This window comes from Triturus cristatus, chromosome 12 (genome assembly GCF_964204655.1).
Source record: "Triturus cristatus chromosome 12, aTriCri1.1, whole genome shotgun sequence".
Classification (NCBI taxonomy): Eukaryota; Metazoa; Chordata; class Amphibia; order Caudata; family Salamandridae; genus Triturus; species Triturus cristatus.
In genome coordinates, this window is record NC_140595.1 from 93,942,331 (window position 1) to 93,959,584 (window position 17,254).

General features: G+C 44.4%; 1 protein-coding gene across 4 annotated transcripts in view; it reads left to right on the plus strand.

The window, feature by feature from the left end:
- Positions 1-17,254, plus strand: part of SEMA6C (semaphorin 6C) — a 341,729-nt gene that overhangs the window by 106,168 nt on the left and 218,307 nt on the right. The gene's annotated exons all lie outside the window — the stretch shown is intronic.

The window sequence follows — 17,254 nt, forward strand, 5'->3', positions numbered from 1 at the left end:
CTTTTTATTTATAAATCCTCATCATAATCTTTATTTCAACTAAAAGCCGTAAAAGAACAAATAAACATACACACAGAATAAAAACACATGAGATTTAAGTCAGGCAATTGGCATTGAAGGGCGGATGGCTATAACAATTATAAATGGCCTGTGCGGGAGGTCAGGACCCCAGAGGCTCGTCCATCACACACACAGACACACACACTCACACACTCACACTCTCACTCACTCACTCACTCACTCACTCACTCACTCACTCACTCACTCTATCTATCTTTCGGACCTGCAGGCAACAGTCTCATTATGTCTACAGCACCACAAAAACAATATGATATGGCCCATCTTGTGTGTTTAGAGGGGTCTTTAGAGTTGGGCACACACACACAGACAGACACACACACACACATACACACACAGACAGACAGACAGACAGACAGACAGACAGACACACTCACACACTCTCACTCACTCACTCACTCACTCACTCTATCTTTCAGGGACCTGCAGGCAACAGTCTCATTATGTCTACAGCACCACAAAAACAATATGATATGGTCCATCTTATGTGTTTAGTGGGGTCTTTAGAGTTGGGCACATGGGGCCCGTGCCAGCTGTATTTTATCCTGGCGTCCCAATGTGCCCCGCCCCCAAAGCTGCTGAATGTGCCAGGAGGCGACACACAAAACCCAAACAGACACTGCACCTTGCTACACATATTAACTTTATCCAACTGCAAAGCACTGTTTGTTTAAAATGTTTATATCAGACTTTGTATGTTTGTGTGTGTATACATCACAAAGGACATATATAGATTGCTATATATACACACACATACATACAAAGGCGTGTGTGTATGTGTGCGCCATTGCAGTGAAAATAGATTGGGCCCAATAACGTGTTATTTAGAGCAACTATGATAATAAACAAACATTTACACATTTATTACTAGTGTGCAAAGGTCAAATTCGAGTTTATTACTACAGAACAGCTTAGATGACATGAGAAAAACACTTTTTACTGCCTCCTAGCTTGCGTGTAACAATTGCTTTACACATGAAAACAGCTCTCCTAACAGTCATGAGGTCCAGAACTACTGCACAACTTTAACCCCTTGCATCCTGGTTTCTTTTAAAAATGCCTTTTGTTGAAACAAGTACACATGAAACATATCAAGGCATAAACCGTATATGTTGAGGGAGCGAAGGGGCGTCGCGACTCACTCAAGACATCGCCTCACATAACTCATGGCCTCTCCCCACGCTAAGCAAAAGCAATAAATAGCATACCACACCCTGCAAATATACTATACATCTATGAGAAGTGTGTGTGCCAATGTGCCAAAAAATTAAGAGGGAGAGCCAAGTGAAGTGATGTGTCCATGGCCGAGCCGTGAAAATATTTCACAAGTATACCAAACAAAATACATGATAACATGTCTTCAAAATGTAAGTGCGCTTCTTTAACATGTGAAAGTGTTTCACCTCAGTACATCTGGTTATAACCCGGCCTTGAGATGCATTTATTAAAAGTAAGAGTGTTTAAAAATCAACTGAGAAATGTTTCGGCCCATGGACTGATGACAATGCTAATAGTGAACTAAGAGGCAAGTAAGTTGTCATGTGTACCCTTTATGTTGCCTAGACTCGTACTATAGATGGAGAAACCATATAGTCTCTTGAATCAAGCACAAAAGGTTTATGTACAGCGCACATCCTGAACTCAACGAATTTCAGGTACTGTCATATGTGATGATGAAAAAGGATGCTAGGTGAAACAAATTATTTGCCTAGGATCATACGATTTGGTCGGGATTGATCCAAGGTATTGTAGTTTCACACTGTGCAATTCAGCCACTAGGTTAATATTTCTTCCTCAAATCAAGGGTTGAAGGGTGGTCTTTTCTTGTCAGGTTAGAGCATGGGTCACTGGAAGAATCCACATTTTCTGGGGCAGTTTTACATAGCGCGAACCTTGCTCAAGAACAAAAGAGCGCTTTACAACAGAAACAGACCACCTAACGCAGTTTTTTAAAAACATGTAACCAAGCTATTTGCCTGGTTATGAACATGGTGCCCCATGTTCCAGGTTTGGCATCTCTAGCCACTGGGTACATCCCCTTCTGTGGACATTCAGCTCATGTCGGGCATTGCGTTGCTACTAAGAACTCAAGGTGAGTTTATATATACGCCGCTGTGCAACATGGCTGCAAAAGACTGCCAAAGCCAATAGCTCTTGTAGACCTACTTGTCACCATCCTCTAAACCATCCTTTTGATTGGACCTGTAGTCTTCCACTGCTCATATTAAGGAGCTGCTTTTTACTTTTTTTTAGCACTCCATAAGGGTGCATGTGTTTTCTAGCTCTCTCTCTCGTGCCCTGCTTCCCCTGTCATGCACCTGTCCCCGCGCTCTCAGGGTTGCTCCTTACTGCTCCAAGCTTGTTTGGAAAAGCACAGCAACAGGTATATTTTTGCCAGGGTATGACTAAAGAGCAGGCATTAAGGGTTGTTTTTGTCTTGCAGTCTACATGTTGCACGAAAGCCCAGACCCGGGAACACCAAGGTTTTTATGGTGTTGAGGGCCTTTTAGGCCTAACATTCAGGTTGGCTGCTGTACTCAGCTGGAGTGTGAGGTAGATGTACTTAGTAAGACTGAATCTTCTCCTGGGGCCCATACATATGCTCCCTGGGCTACTGCAGAGGATCAAATGGCTCTTGCATTTGTTTAATTTCTAAGTCCTGTCAAAGTAAAATGGGGTTTGGGAACCATTTTCCTTTAAATTTGACCCTTTTATATTCTTTTTCAATTCTATTCAGTTACCCAAGTGAAAAAAGGTTTTAGAAATAAACTTTGCAACTTATAGATATTGAATTAAATTGACAGTCTTGAGATACCTTAATTTTTTTTATTTTACAACCATGCTTCATAAACAAGCTTGGCAAAGCCAGTAGTCTGCTACTCACGTCATATGGGCGAGGCCTACTGTCTTTGCAATGCTCGTTTTAATTGTATGTGCAAGTGGTCTCTGGGGGAGCAATCTCAGCAAAATATTCAATCGCCGTGAAGAAAAGAGCCAGCTACTTCTGAAATTAAGCCCAGAAATCGGATGCGAAAATTGTTCTCTTGTTTTCGTATTTTCATTCAAATCCGTTTATTAGTAGAAATGCAAGGCCTCCAAAGACAGAGGATTCATTAATTACACTCCATTCCCTTATGATTTGTAAGGTGTACTTCTATGTAAATTGACATAAATAAAATGACTTTTCTAAATAGTGTATAGAAATCACACAAACTGTGGGCTTTCAAAATTTTTGGTAATGATGACACTGTTACACAATGTAACTAATTATTTTTCCCACCCATTGCAAACAAAGACTGTTAACAAAAATTTTACGTACGGGATAATTTTCTGGTCTGTTGAGATTAACTTTTGTTTCTCCGGTAAAGTATCAAAATTCTTGCCCCTTGCATAGTCTGAAGACTTGGCAGAACATACAGAAGTTTTGCAGCTTGAAGACTTTCTGGATTCACTATGCTGTGCATTATTCCTCATTATTACGCCATCTAGTGTTTGGGTCCGGAATTGTAGTATTGCTTCTTTTTTTTTTTTTCGTGGCCCAGGTGGGTGTCGACATACCACCATTTGGTGTCCTTCGTGACGTCGACGCGCTTCCTCCGGAAGCTCCCACCTTTGGTCGCCATCTTCAGATTCTTTTTTCTGCCATTAGGTCTGGATCGTTACCGAAGAGTTCCAGAGTTTTTTGGAGAAAGAATCGATGGAAGAGAAGAAAATCGGCGAAAATCACATTTTTCAGCACACCCGACTACAGGTCAGGTAACCGGGACGACGAGGGAGAAGGTTTTTGACCAAGACCTCAACGTTCAATGGAGAATGCACTCGCAGGGGGCTCCCTGAGCGGCAGAATGGACAAAACTCCTTTTAAGTTTTGCACCAATTGTCACCACAAATACGCCCAGAAGGACCAGCATCCAGTCTGCAACCGCTGCCTGCCTCTCGACCATAACAGCGAGGACTGCAACGCATGCTCCGCATTCACACTTAAGACCCTCAGAGTATGAGAGAGGCAGAGAAGGGCTAACCACTACATGCAAGGCAGGGGCCACCTTCTTCGCTCCGGGACTTGGGCCTCTCCAGTGGAGAGGAGGACAACATCGCCGAAGGACCGGAGGACTGCAAGGTCGTCGAGGTCCAAAAGAAGATGTCGAAGGAGGTAAGGGAGTTGTCGACCCCCAGACACTCGAGTGACACTCGAAAGGGTGAAGCTAAGTCCTCGAGCGACACTCGTAGGAGTGAAGCAAAGTCCTTGAAGGGAACATTGCCGCTGAAACACCCAGCGAAAGCAACGGCACCCAAGGACAAACATCCCAGCGGATCCTTCGAAAAGGACTCCCAGACAGCGAAAGCCCTCGAAAAATCTAGGTCGTCGAAGGATGCCCTCGAAAAGGACACATCGGCGCAGAGAAAAGAAGTGCCAACAACTACTTTGACGTCAACAACCTCGAAGCGAAGCACGCAAACTCTCGACGCCGAACAGGCCGCCGAGATGGCAAGGAAGAAGAGGAGGCTCAAGGCCGAAATGGCCAGCTTCCTGCAGCGAAGGAAGGACTTTGACAAACGGATGAGCCAGTACACCATCCATCGGAAGCTCGCGCTCGAAGTCTAAAGAGACAACGAGGACGCCGAACCACCGAAAACGCCTGAACCGGTCGAGGAAGAAGCCCTGTATTATTTTGAGGGAGAAGACGACGAGGATCAGCAGACCTACCGGGACTCGACGTCCTCGGAGGCACAAGACTTGGAGTGGCATGACCTTGATGCCGAATTGCCAGAAGAAGGAGTAGGCACATACCCTTTGAGGCCTTCACTGCCAGACGACATAGGGATCTACAATATGGTCATCCAAAAGGCTGCACAGACATATGGGGTGAAACTGGAGGAAGAGAAGCCCAAGGCATGTTTCCTCCTGGAAGCTCTGCTGCCTCAACAGACTAGGAGCCAGTTCCTGCCCATGCTCCCTAGTGTGCTGGACCAGGGAAGGGATGCTTTTAAAGAAGCAGCAGTATGCAAAGCAGTAACTCTTACAACAGAGAAAAAGAATAAACATTCCTCAAAGGACCCTGCATACATCCAGGGGTCAGTGCCAGCCGATTCCATCATTACAGCAACGGCTAGGAAGAGGACCAATGTACCCACAAATGCCGGGCCACCTCCAGACAAGGAGAGTAGAAGGATGGACCTCGTGGGGAGAAGGGTCGAGCGGAGTGTGGCAATTCAATGGCGCATTGCAAACTCCAACGCCCTGATCAACAGGCACCCATACCAGCACTGGGAGGAAGTGGGGCAACTCCTAAAGCATCTACCAGACCAGTACCAACAAAGGGCAGCTCACCTAGTAGAAGAGGGCAAAAACATGGCAAATACATGTTTGAAATCGGCCTTGAATGCTGCGGACACCTTCAGCAGCCAAAAGATGATCGGCGTGATCGAGAGAAGACACGCATGGCTTAGAATTTCAGGCTTCAAGCCAGAGGTGCAAAACAACATCCTTAACACACCTTTTAACGGAGAGCAACTATTTGGCACACCAGTTGACGACAAGTTAACACAGCTCAAAAAGGACAACGAGACAGCAAGGTCCATGGGAGCGCTGCGTTTCAGAGGGATGAGAAGAGGTACACCCGCGAGAAAGCCAGGTGGTAGGGGAGGCAACGTGCCTACCACATCACACCAGGTGCTCCAACGCGGCTATCAAGGGAACAACCAAGGCCAGCAGCAGCAGGGACAGCCGCAGCAGAACTGGCAGTAACAGCCCCGGGGACAGTCCTTTTGAGGGCGCTCAAACGGTCGAAGGCAGACACGGAGAGGAGGGCAGCAGCCTGCCCCCAAGTGACTACACCGACGGGTAAGAAACTATATGTTATTTTCAATTAAGTAAGCATGGCTCTCATACAAGATACCCAACAGGAGGTTCATGTAGCCTCGGGCTCTCTCTTGTTTAAATTCCCTTCACATCCCCTTTACTTAATATCCTGATGGAAGTAACTAGATCATCTGTCATTTATAAAGGACACTAATGTATATGATGCTTAACTCAGTGAATGAGAGTGACTGTGGAATAAAACAGCCTAATGGAGAATCATTTAGCAGTGTGAACTTACAATCTCCCAATTCAAATTACTGTGGTGTTGTGTCTTACAGAAGAAAATCTCCACCAATTACTGTTGTTAGAAATTGAGTTTCTGATTGGCAGAGGTATACACCCTGTCCAAGCAGGAACCACAATCCTAGTCAGAGTAACTCAGAACCACACTGTAAATTAACATGTGCTCACCCTCTGGTAGCCTGGTGCAGAGCAGTCTGGCTTTCTATAAGAGGCAATGTGTAAAGTATTTGTGGAACACATCAAACTTTAACAGTGAAAACACCACAAAAGGACTCCAAACAAGTTTAGAAAAATAGAGAATTATTTAATAAATAAACAAGACTGATTTGCAAATGGATGGGTACAAACTGAGGTGGCATAGTGAGCAAAAGAACGATTGATTTAACCCAGATCTCTTGGCTGGGAATGAATGTTTGATTTATTCAGAATTCCATCCATCATTTGTTGCTGCAAGAAACTTTCTAAAAGTGGAATTTTCACAATTACAATTTAAAATCCAACTTCACCATACATCAGGATTTTAGATTGTGATTCCATAGACACCAAGCTTGAGGATCCTATCTCTATCCAATTGGAAATTACACTTCTAAGATGTAATAAGGTAGTCTCAATGCTAACCTCTGGGAGAGATGGGCCTAGCAGTAGTGAAAAACTAATTTAAGAGTTTTTCACTACCAAAACATGTCAAACTGAAAAGTACATGTCCTACTTCTTAAATACACTGCACCCTGCCTAGAGCAACATTCTCATTTTATTATGTATTGTTTCAAATTGACATTGATGAGAGTATCAATATTATTCAAGAAGCAAAAATGTTCCCACTTTGTCTTTGGTCTTCTTGACAATTTGAGTTAAGGAATATGGGGGTAAAATACACAAGTTAACAATATCTAGAACGTATGTTTGTTATTATTTTTCAAGGTATGACTTTCATGGTTTCGTGTTCCTTCCATCAAGTTTTTGGCAAATTAGTTTCTGACAAACAAGAAACTAGCCATGAGTTGCTGAAGTGAACTCATCATTGTGAGGGTTAAAACGGTTATTTGCATGAAGCAGTTTTAATGTAGTATTTTCTGTAAGAGGGCTCTTCCAGCCTTGGTGTCTTTCAAAGATTGATGATGGACACAATGAATTTAAGAATATATGAATACTTTAATTAGTGGATTTTTTTTTACTAAGGCCCTGATTCAATGTTTGGCAGGCATGATCCAGTCCTTCAGGGTGGAGGAGGAAATCCTCTCCCGTCAGCCTGATGGACTACCATTTACCAAATTTAGAAATTACCGCTGGCCCAGCGGCCAACTGTGTACTTTTAAAGGAACTGCAATCGTGACCGTTTCTTTTAACATAGTAAAAATTTGGTGAACGTCCGCTGTCTGTTATTATGGCTGTTCACCCCAAATTCTTAACTTTCTTTTGTTTTCCAAAAACAAGCTTCCAAAGTGGGAGTTTGGTTTGAAAAACAAAACAAAAAAACAATGTACTCCACTCTCTGCAAGTTTTCTCCCAGAAAAAAGAAGGAACATAGAACTTACACTACGTCGCGGAAGATTTTTATCGGCTGATCGAAAAGTGATTTTTCATGACCATAATAAGAGTTACTCAGATCTTAGTTGGTTATCAATGAGAAAAAACACAATTAACTCCCCAATTTCCTGGACCATCAATTAAAGAATTAGAAAAGACAAATTAGCAGAATGTAAAGGCTGTAAATACACCACGTTGTGTGGTGGTTAACTTTTACACAGCACACGTTGCTTTATAGAAGAATGGCTGTAGTGATTACCAGCTTTTTCACATTTGATGGGGGCAGATGTGGATTGTTGTTTCAGGTGGATCCTGTATTTGTGCTTGGAGAGTGTGGTGAGCCATTCTGACCCAAGATCCATTGAAGGCTTTACAGCGAGATCCCTACTGTAAAGGTCTCAAAAACCCTATGCAAGATCTAAGGTGGAAAAAAGTTGTACTTAATTGTTAATTATGCATTTTGCGGTCAAGTCAGATGATTAGTGCTAAACAATAACGACTCAAATAAAACGTAACAAAGTTTTAAGCATGCAACTTTACCCTACATAGGAGCAGATTTCAAAACATCACAGGTAAAAGATGGTACAAGGTACTGAATGCACAAATCACTTGATGTACAATTCAAGGGACATTTGAATATTTGATATCTTATTTTAAATGGAGTTAAAAAATGTGTCATAAATTGAACTTATCCATGCAAATACAATCAAGAACCAGGCTGTGCAAGAGAGAGAGAGAGAGACAGTATTAACGTAGCACAGAAGATTTTAAATGCACTCTATAAAAGCTGTTTATTTCAAACATTATCAGAGCAAGTGTATACAGGTCAAGTCGTGAATTTGCACTCAACAGTTCATATACCACCAAAGAAAGACATATAATGCAACTGGGAGACATTACGCAGTGGCAAAGAGGGAACAATGTTGTCAGTCTTACAAATTTGCACAAAGACCCAGCTTGAAGTCGCACTCATGAATGGAATCAGTCAATCCAGTGCACCTGTGTTGTAGGGTGGCTTTGTGTACATAACCCAAATATAATACCAGAAGTTTCTCAGTATTTGCACGCCCACAAGCTCACATTATAAAACAAGGGCATGATGCGAGACCTGATTTCGAGAGTGGGTTTGGTATACGTATGCAATACACTTATAACTCTCTGGCAACAAACGTGAATATATGAGTTTGGTTACTGAACCTGAGCCCTTTTGAGGGTGGATAAACAATGATGCTCATCTAGGTTCAAAGCAAAACCAAAGGGGATGATGGACGGAGTGTTGAACATTGCAAGCACTCACCCCCAGTCCACTGATCTGGGTTTAATCCATCATCATTCTTTAGCTCACTCTGCCACCCCAGTTCAGACATGACCATATGCAAATTAGTCTGACCCTGTGCCTCATGGGAGCAGAACTGCAAAGCCATGTCTTCCCTGGACCGGAAACAAGCATCCTGGCTAATCAGCCAGGCTAGCTTGAATCCAGTGGCAAAGTGAGCAAGGGACCCACATCTGGGCATACCCTGCCAACTTAGGGCGAACAAAGCAAAACCAAAGGGGATGATAAACGGAGTGTTGAACATTGCAAGCACTCACCCCCAGTCAAGTGATCTGGGTTTAATCCATCATCATTCTTTAGCTCACTCCGTCACCCCAGTTCAGACATGGCCATATGCAAATCAGTCTGACCCTGTGCCTCATGGGAACAGGCTCCTAGTTGCCATAACAATATACTGTAGTGAATGTTGGGCTAATTGCCTTTCATGCAGTTCATGATCTGTGTTGGTTTACCCTTGTAAAGCTGTCCGCTGTTTGAGTTGTCGTGCTATTGCAGCATTTCTAAGGCATACAAGAGTTGGATAATTCCTGTACTTGTATGTTTAAAGTGTCCTAGTCCATGACTAGGACTTTCATACAACTTTTTTGCTGTTAGGTTTATGGACTCAATAAAGTATTTTTATGGTCCCTTTAGAGAGAGACCATTTGAGTTATCGTGCTGTGGGTGTGTGATCTGTAGTTTGTGGTTGGAATGTACAGTTCCCAGAATTCGACATCAACTTTTCATCCTTCATCTGTGATCCATTCCTGAAAAGAAGAATTTGGAGCTCTTCCACTGTGAACATGAGACCTGTGGATAAACTGGATTATGACGGCTGCGTTCCAGATTTTAGAGGCTTCTATAGAAAACAGAATGAGCTAGGACTTCTGGTCTCATGAACTTCTACATAACGTCTGATAAAATCAAGTTGAACGATGATGCATTCAACCCGGATCAGTGACTGGGGGTGAGTGTCTGAAAAGGTTCAGCGTTCCATCCATCATCTCCTGGTGTTTGCTTTGTTCGCCCTAAGTTGACAGGGTATGCCCAGCCGTGGGTCCCTTGCTCACTTTGCCACGGAATTCAAGCTAGCCTGGCTGATGAGGTGTGTTACCTTGAAACCGGTTCCAGGATGTTCGTTTCCGGTCCAGGGAAGATCTGGCTTGGCAGTTCGGGCTGGGCTGTTCCCATGATGCACAGGGTCAAGGCTGATTTGCATATGGCTGGGTCTGAACAGGGGGGACGAAGTGAGCTAAAGAACGATGATGGATTCAACCCAGATCTAATCGTGACTGGAGGTGAGTGTTTGAAAAGTTTCAGCGCTCCCAGTCATCTCCTTTTGTTTGTGTAGTATTGTTGTTAACAGCTTTGTAGGTTATACAAGATGTTGTGAAGATGTAGCAGAACCCCTATGGAGAGACATTGAGGGCGAATAGACTGGCATTTTGTGGTCAGTGTCTTTGTGTGTTGGTTGGTGCAACTGCATGTTTGCTGGCTTTGAGCTTGGCAGCTTTGCCTTTTAGTAGCTGTGCCAATATTGAGGTCCCAGGATCTCTGTTAAGAAAATATTGGCGCCACAGTTTAAACCAGTACATTTTCTTTTTTATCATTCAAGCTAACAATGTGCTCCTTTCAGTGTGCCTTATTGTGTTTATCCAAGTGTAGTTTGCAGTTTTGTACAAACCAAAAGATTGTGTCAAATAGACCATGGTAATATGATTCAAATTGGTGTAGGAATGGTCAGAAAATCCTGGCTCTCACCTACTTTTTGAAGGAAGATTTTGTTGTTAATACTTTTAATGTGGAAACTGGAACTTTTGTTTGCAAGAGAATTCCCCACTAAATGTAGTGTTTACATGCGTTTTGTCTTGCAAAAGCTACTTTTGCTTGTTTCTTCGCCAACTTTTTTTTAACTTCACTAGATTTTTCACATTAATAGTGCCCAACTTTGCACAAGTTGTCATCTAACGTCCAAATGATGTAATAATGTATTTTCCCCCCGGGAAGCCTATGGTTTGTGGAAGTGTCTGGGGATATTTATGAATAAATGTGGTCAGAATGTAGGTTGGGGTGAAGGAAGGGAGTGTCCCTGGTACCACTTCTTCGAAATGAAATGTAGACATCTCTGATGCAGAGTTTGCAAGTAGAAATATCTTATGCAGCGTTTGCAAGTATCCAGGCCACTGTGAAATGGGTTTCACTTAGAAGGGGAAATTGGTGTATTAGATCTAGTGTCTAATTCGAGCCGGTGGTTGCAGGTTGGTCCCACCTGCACTCATTTTTAGGATGACGCCTTCCAGACAGTGCAGCTGTCTGGTTTGCTAATTGCATCTTGGAGACATTCAGAAAGCTTCCATGGGAGCACATTCTGCCCATTGCTTACTATTGGCTTTGTGTTTTGTAACTCATTTCTTTGCTGGCTGTATTTGTTTTAGGCATATCATCTTGAGTGTGCCCCTTCCGTGGAGCAATGCTTATTTACTGTATTCTTCCACAAGTGCTCGCTTTCTGAAAATAGGCCTTTACATCTTTTTCTAATCTTGCCACATTTGCTGTGCATTCAAAGACAGGGGTCAAATGTCAAGCTCTGTCTTCTGAGGGAGCTTGGTGATTACTTTTATTTTCTGACTTCAAAGTGAGAGGATTTATGTGACAATCTTGCTGTGACAGCAAAACTTTGTTCTACCACACAACATTTAAATGTCTGTAAATGAACAGTGCAGATATTTCAGAATATATCAGAATTAGGAAAGCACAAATGAAGAATTTGTTTTGTAATTTTGAAGTGTGGTGGAAACTAAAATTTTATTATGATCAAAACAAATCAGTACACTAGGTGATGGCATTTCTACACGTTGTTTATGCGTCATATACGTTTATCATTAAGACATAATCTTTGCAAATGTCTTTTCAATTGAAAATGTGTTGTCTTCAATGGCAGTGTGCCACACCATGCTACCCCACTCTGCACCACTCTACGTCATGTCATTCCACTCTACCACACATCTTTCCACTCTTCGACACACCACTCCACTCTACTCATGTCACTCCACTCTAAGCTCCTCCACTCTAGAACACTATACCACATGCCACTCCACTATACGACGCGCCACGACACACCCCTCTACTCTGACCCTCTAATTTACTTCCTTCCACTCTACATCTACATCCCTCCACTCTACCACACGTCACTCCACTCTGACATGCCACTTCACTCTACTCTACAACATGCCCCTCCACTCTACACCACTCCATTCACTCTATGACCTAACGCTCTGCGACACTCCAGTCTGCTACACTCCACTCTATGCCACTCCACTATATGACACTCCACGCAACCCCCTCTACATCACTCCATTCCATTTACTCCACTCTGCGACATACTACTACTCCCTACTCCACTAAGCCAATCCACTCTACGACACTCCACTCTACCACACACCCCTTCACTCTAAGGAACTCTACAACATGCCACTCTACAACATGTCACTCCACTTTGCTCATCACTGCACCACTCCACTCTACGACACAACCCTCCATTCTATCCCCGCCACTCTACACCCCTCCATGACACTCCACTCTACGACGCGCCACTCTGCAACACTCCACTCTGACACTTTACTCCATTCTGTGCCACTCCAACTCTACAACACTTTACTCCACACTATTCCCATCCACTCTGGAACTCTCTACGACACACCACTCTCCGACACGCCACTCCACTCTATGACACATCCCTCTACTCTACACCCCTCCATGACACTCCTGTCTAATCCATTCTACAACACTCTACTCTGACACTTTACTCCACAACACGTTACTCCACTCTGACTCTCCATTCTACGCCAGCCCACTCTGCAACACTCTACACCACTCTGCGCAACTCCCTCTATGCCACTTTACTCCACTCTACTCAATGACACACTGCTCAACTCCTCTTCACCACTCGACGACACTCCACTCGATGACATGCACTCTATCACTTCACTCTTCGTTAATCTACTCCACTCTACAACACTCTATGCAACTCCCTGTACTCCACTCCACTCTACAAACTCTACTCCACTCTACACCCCTCCACGCTACACCACTCTACTCCACTGTACGCCATTCCACTGTACGCCACTCCACCTCCCTCCACTATACTTCCTCCATGACATTCCTCTCCATGACACTCTATGCCGATCCACGACACCCCACTCTACTCCATGACCTCCTACACCACTCTATGCCACTCCATTCTGTGACACTCTACTCCATTTTATATCACTCCACCCTACAACAATCTTCTACACTCTATGCCACAACACTACTCAACTGTAGGCAACTACCTCTATGCCACTCCACGCTACTTTAGTCAACTCTGGGCCACTTCACTCTACATTACGACACTCAACTCCACTCTACGCCACTCCACTCTATGATACTCTATGCCACTCTACTTCAGTCTACGCCTCTCTACACCACTCTACTCCCTCCATGCCACTTTATGACACTCTACTCCACTCTGTGCCACTCCACAACACTCCACTCTCCGCTGCACCACTTACTGAACAGCACTGCTGAAAACCGGCCCCCAGTAACAATACCAGCCCCCTCCGCTTCAAAACCGGTCCCTACCCTTCCAGCCTCTCTGGAAAAAGCCCAATGCCCGCTACGGCCAGTCCGGCCCTGCCTGGCTCTGAGTGCTGGAACACATTCGAGGAAGCACAAATTTGAATTTCATGACGCCTTAAAACTTAGTTGATATCCTGTACTTAAAAAAAAAATCAAGAATAGATTACTTAAAAATTAAGCCTTAAAACCTAACTTATGCCAGGGGGTCCTCTGCTTGTTTGGGGGTGAACCCCAGCAGTGTGGTCTAAAGTGGGGGGCTGGGTTGAAGGGGCCAGTTTAGTGTGTGAGAAATTGAGAGCTATGACATGCTGGGGTCTTCCCTTATTCGGTGTGCTCCTGTCCTACTGCTGCTGCCCTCTGTCTGCACTGCAGTGGGGGTCCTGGTTGTTCTGTTCTTGGGCGCTGATGCCCTGTCACCAGAGATGGGAAACCCAAGTTAACACAGAGAGCCGAGCCAGGACGTTGGCTTGACTCTGAGGCCAAGCAGTGGACAAGCCATGGAAATGTTTGGCATCTAAATTGTGCAACAAACATGTAAAAATATGAGTATTTTCAAAATTAGAAAGAGCGTAGTTCTTCAACATGTGGATTTGGTTCACATTGCTACATCCGATTATATCACTGAATTTTAAGGCATTTAAAAAACAAATGATTTTTAAACATAAATGTAGAAACGTTTATGCCACCACCGCCCTGACAACTATGCCATTAGTGAACTAAGAAGCAAATTGGTTGTGACGCGCACCCTATATGTGGCCTTAATTCTTATTATGCATGGATCAATGTGATAATCTGTTAAATCAAACAAAATAGAGGTTTTTCTACAGCGCACATCCTGAACTCCCAAATATCAAGGTGCGTTCATATGTGTTAATGACAAAAAAGGTGGCCCGGTGAAATGAAATATTTGTCTAGGATCACACATTTTGGTTAAACGGGGACGGCAGAATTTTTGCCGGGTTTTCTGGTTTTGCACTGTGCAATTCAGCCATTAAAATGGCTATCGCTCTCTAGCTCTCGTCTGACATCAAAGTTCGATATTTTGTCTTCAATAGTTGGCACGATGTGTTTTAGGCAGAAGCCACGTCAAAGCTCCGCTCCAGTCGAGCACAAGGGTTCACTCCTTGAGCTAAGCCAGGTTTCTGGCCAAAGCTTGACTCAAGCCTTCAGTGGCATGTCCACCAGGGCCGTTTCTACCATTAGGCAAGACTAGGCGCCGCCTAGGGCGGCAAAAGGGGGGGAGGGGGAATTAATTTGAAATCAAACTGAGAAAAAATTGAGCAAATTAGGAGAAAAAAGGAAGGGGGCAGCATTTTTCAATTCTCGCGTATAGCGGCAAAACACCTAGAAACGGCCCTGATGTCCACCTCTAGTTGTCACTACCAAAGTTCTCAGTCTGTTGACCTCACACCCAGGAACTTCTGGCTCAGCCGCATTCACTGCACTTTCAGTGAGTTTGCAATTCTAGAGAGAAATAAATTGATCTACAGTCTTGGATAATCCTGGGGAAGCCTTCTAACATCTGGAGGTGAGTGAGTCACTGAAAGCTCAAGGCAGATGTCTGGCTGTGCTCAACTTGAGGTTCTCTTTTACCTTTGAATAAAAAAACAAGACTTGCCTCGGGCCGAGCTAGATTTCGGCAGACTAGTTACTTCGTCATAACGGTGACGGATATCCCGTCCACCGAAATATAAATCCCATGTGATATAATGGGATTCACATTTCGGCGGACGGGATATCCGTCACTGTCGTGACGGAGTAACCCGTCTGCCGAAATCTAAATCAAAGGCCCATAATGTGGCATCGCCTAGCACTTTCGGCTGGGAGGGGTGGGAGAGAGTTTTTAGATTGGCTGATCGTATGGAAATAGATACTTTGGAGTGGTGTAAAGGTGTTCAGAAAGGGATGCCATGCTAGTGATTTTTCAAGCGGGATTACGTCTGTCTAAGCACTTTTGCGGCACTTATGTCTTTACAATTAGCCAGTCGACGCCGAACTGCTGACCGACGCCCCACCGCAATTAAATAAAGTAAAATTGTGAGCTCTTTTTGGTTGACTTCAGCTGAGCTCTTCACTTCAATTTTTACTCAGTGAAGACATGTTACCAGGGGATCTCTGAGGCCCACTGATTTTCTAATTCGTTGAATTGTCTTCATTGAGGTGTTGCGCCTGTCCTGAAGTAATTCTTTAAGTTCAGGAAGCCATGAATGAATGCAGCATAGAAACGGGCTGCCCTACCTTAGTTTGAGAAAGACTTCCTGTGTCTGCTTGAATCAAGGTGTGGCAGTTGCATTTTATTTAGTTCAAGAAAAGAATCCCAACGCTCCGTCCTTTGGAGATATATTGTCAGGGTCGGACTGGCCGTAGTGGGCACCGGGCCGTCCCCCGGTGCGCTGCAAGGGTGGGGGCCGGTTTTGGGCCCCTGGGGGCCGCTTTTGTTACAGGGCCGTTTTTGCAGCATAGCTGCAACATCTGCTCGGGAAACAAAATCGGCCGAAAACCGGGCCTGGCAATGAGCTCGGCCGCACAACCAACGGGGGTGGGGGGAGGCCGAGCACTTTGTCAGGGCCAGTTTTGGTTCCCAGTCCGGCCCAGTATATTGTGGAAGGGAGGAGGTGTGCACTTAGTAGTTGAATTGCACAGTGTGTTATGAAGGGACGAGAGCTTGATTATGTCTTCTTCTCCAGACCAAACTGAGTGACCGTAGGCTATTAGTTTAATTCACTGTGCCTTCTTTTCATTGATAATCACATTTGATAATACTTCAATTCTAGATGCTCGCTTTACAAAACTTCTCAGGTATACGTTCTAGTAGTCTATAGTGTTCTGCCTCAGTAGCGGCTGCTGCCGGACGGGGGTGGTGGGGCAGGGGAAGGGGGGGTAGATGTAAATAAAGAAGAGAAAAAAAAACACATACCTCTGAATGGCCGGCAGCCGCCTCTCCTCTGTTCTCTTCCTTCTTCCTGTCTTCCTCCCCCCCCCCCCCCCACGCCTCAGGAAGCACCCGGACTCCCTGGCTCCCCTGAGCCAATAGCAACACTGCAATGCAGCGTTGTGATTGGTCTGAGCGCTGTGGTCCGGTGCTCGAAATGGGAGCCTGTGCATGTGCCTCACCAGGCTGTGCATTACAGGCCGGTGGGGAACATGCAAAGTGTACATGAACTGTTTGGCAGTCACCACTCCCCCCCCCCCCCTCCCCCCCCCCCCAGCTCTTGTCAGCCACCAGCCACTGACTGCAATAGGAAAAATAAAGTGATAATACCGATATCTTATTATCATTATTTTTCTTTTTGAGCAGTGGGGCGACGCTCCTCTTCCTTAGCGGAGGTGCCGCCACTGTTGTGCCTACTAACATAACAATACAGCACAACTATAACTAACGTGACAACTGACTTTCGCTTATTCAGTCACGGCACCTTTGTCTGGAAGTTGGAGAGTTCACGGGCCTTTCTAACTTTCTATTTTGAAACTAACACTTTGCACTGCACTCGATGTAGTTATGTAATCGGATTTACTAAAGTGAAACGCATCCACGTGTTAAAGAGAAACTCTTTTTACATTTTCACGTCCTTAGCAAATTTTTACGGAATATTTCCCTAGCTGCCAAGATT